Source organism: Octopus bimaculoides, chromosome 9 (assembly GCF_001194135.2).
Source record: "Octopus bimaculoides isolate UCB-OBI-ISO-001 chromosome 9, ASM119413v2, whole genome shotgun sequence".
NCBI lineage: Eukaryota > Metazoa > Mollusca > Cephalopoda > Octopoda > Octopodidae > Octopus > Octopus bimaculoides.
Genome location: NC_068989.1, coordinates 77,316,017 through 77,319,199, shown reverse-complemented (window position 1 = coordinate 77,319,199; position 3,183 = coordinate 77,316,017). Strand labels below are relative to the sequence as shown.

Sequence of the window (3,183 nt, the reverse complement as noted above, 5' to 3'; positions counted from 1 at the left end):
ATATATATATATATATATATATATATATATATATATACAAACACACACACACACACACATACATATATATATAAATACGTATATAAACATATACTTATACTTATACAGCCATATATGTTAATATGTTTATAGTCATCTTGAGCAAGATCATTAAATAAGATTGCAAGCTTTTAATTACATCCTCATGATAGTGCTATGTGTCTAGCTTGATTTGTTCACATATTTTTCACCTTTACCTACTACTTACAATCAAAAATAAATGAGAAATAAAGAAAACCATTCCGTAGCTGATAAACAGTGAAGGAATGTAGAGATAGGGAATAACGCAGCACAATTCAAACAGTCGAACACTCGAAATAAAAATAAGTTTTCTTATCAGTGCGATATATATACACACACGACCGCGTACAGACACATATACACACATCACATACACACGTACACACGTACACACGTACACACGTACACACACACTCACTCAGTTACTGACAGGCAAACACATAGACACATACATATTCATTTATACATATATATATACATGCATATATACGTTTGCGTGTGTGTGTGTGTGTGTGTGTGTTTGTGTGTGTGTTTATGTGTGTGTGTGTGTGTGTGTTTGTGTCAGTACATACATATCTATATATACTTTTACTCTGCTATTACTTCTGCTACTACCAAGACCACTACCACCACTAATGATAATAATAATAATAATAATAATAATAATAATAATAATAATAATAATAATAATAATAATAATGAATGTTGGAATGAAATTAGTATTTATTGTCTTTACCTCTTCCATTGCTTGTTTTACGTTGAATGTCTTTGTTTTAAACAAAATTATTCACAGGTGTTCAGATACACATTCTGTATTTACTCTGAACTATAGCTGCCCATTGTATTTAAACATATTGTTGTGATTTAGCGAGTTTATAGCTAAAATGAAGGGGTGGAGTTTATGTCTAGCTTATTGACAGATTCCCCTAGAGCTTGTCTGTAGTCTTTGGAAGTGTATGTCGACTGATGCTAATTTGACGTAGTAATTTGTTTTTTTTCAGATTATTGTAAATGTTACTTGCACCTAATAGACAAAGTCTGTTGTAGCTACATCGTAGCATTTATTGCATTGGCATTTATATGAGCTTGGTTAAAATTGGAAGATGTTGGAATTATAAATAATATGGACAAGTTACGAGCCAAGAAAATATGGTGGATGAAGTCCAAAAACAACATGGATATCTAACAAATTATTCGTTAATTTCACAGTAATACCGACGTATATCTCGTCAAACTAAACCACTAAGAATAAAGTCACTCACCTAACAAGACACCATAGTAACGTTGATATAATAGAAACCTGCCCTTTATAGTTATATGCTTGAGTCGTAACAACACAGCCGTATTTGTAAGGCTTCTGCTCACGTTAGAAACCATGGTTTATGACTGAATAAACTCTTTGTCGAATTATATACTGCATGAGACTATTGGCCGATAAACATACAATCATCTCAATGTTCGGCAGTTTCCTTATATACACTATATACTGGTGCAAGGTACGTCCAAAAAGAAAATATCCTTGGTCGAAAACACTTAACTCTGAATACGTACAACAAATTATGAGGAAGTGCAATAATTATGCATTAATATTGTTGAAGTATGTTGTATTTTCAGTGCTTTACAGAAAGATTCAAAACATTCAGGGGGAAAAGTATTTGTTATTTGTCTCTCATTCCATTAAATCTGAGAAACCTCTGTGTGTGTGTGTGTGTGTGTATGTGTGTATGTGTGTGTGTGTGTGTGTGTGTGTGTGTGTGTGTGTGTCCATATATATATGTACATATGTATATGTATCTTGCTGATAAATTAAGACAAATTTTACGATGCATAAAACTGGTTATAAATGCTAAAGTAATGGTAGTAGAGAAATATAATTTAAATGTAACATTTATTACAATAAAAATATTTGTCACGCAACATAGCCACCCTTTTTGTCAATTGCTGTCCCAACAAGCGAATAAAATCTTTTTGCAGCTGGCGCAAACTCCGCCGGTTTTTTTTTTTTTTGCGGATGGTACGATGCAGGTCCTCAAACTGTTGACACTCGAGAGTGGTGAAAAATTGTCCTTGCTTGAAGTACACCCTATAAAATGTAATCGAGAAGGTTGAGATCTGAGCTGTTACTGGGCCAGATGTTAGGCCTCACAAAAAGTGGCGCCTTTTCTCCAAAGAAGGCCTGCGTTGCTCTTGACCAATGGCATGCTGTATAATCCTGGATAAGCACCACATTGGCAAGCCCAAACTTTTGCTCCATCAAAGGTTAAAGAGAGTTCTTCAGGATGTCCAGATACTGCTTTGTGCCGATCTTCAAGCCAGAGTCAATGAAGCGCACATTCACGGCACTTCCATCCCTCGCCACGACTCCAAAGAGAGAGACAAGATTCTTCGTCTACAACACAACAAACACTGGGTCGACGTTAGAAGTGTTGTATGCAATCACTAGTGCATCTCAGCGTTCACAGTGAACTCCTTCTCGTCAACAAACACGAGAGATCTTTCCTGTAACTTGTTGCTTGTTGAATGACAGAAGCTTTGGGAATCTCTCAGCTCTGGTAGCTTTGGCCTTTGCTGTTAGGAGGTGACGACGTCGTCGAGCATAGCTAGTCATGCTATGGTTCGAGTTTACAGCTCTGTGCAATGTGTAAAGGGACACGTTGCGTTTCTCTGCAAGAGTTGTCATGGATGTCGATAGGGTGGGTTCCGTCGAGCGTTCTAGGACAGCCAGAAAATTTGGATTGCGCTTCAAGTCACTTGGAGTCCTCTGTTCTTTTCTATCAAACATTCCCTCGTCTTTAAATTCTTTATACAGACGATGAACTGTAGCTTTTGAAAGTTTCGTCAACTTAATAATGGTTTTCAGCAGTGTTTTCAGCACGAGCCAAAACAACAATTGTGGAACGATTCTGTTGTTCCACGATTTTCTGTTGTTGTATCAGTTCGTTATTTACCTGAAAAATAAAGAAAAAGATTAGATTTTCAAGCAAGCAAGGTTTTGTCAAAAAAAAGATGTTAAGCCCACTAGGGCAACTGCTTAAATGGGTCTCAATTTATTTCAAAGACCCTGTATATCTATCTAACTATCTATCTATCTATCTATCTACCTATCTATCTATCTATCTATCT

The 3,183-nt window shown here is 35.8% G+C and overlaps 1 protein-coding gene across 2 annotated transcripts in view; it reads left to right on the top strand.

The window, feature by feature from the left end:
- Positions 1-3,183, top strand: part of LOC106878079 (5-hydroxytryptamine receptor 2C) — a 508,970-nt gene that overhangs the window by 287,987 nt on the left and 217,800 nt on the right. The window lies entirely within an intron of this gene.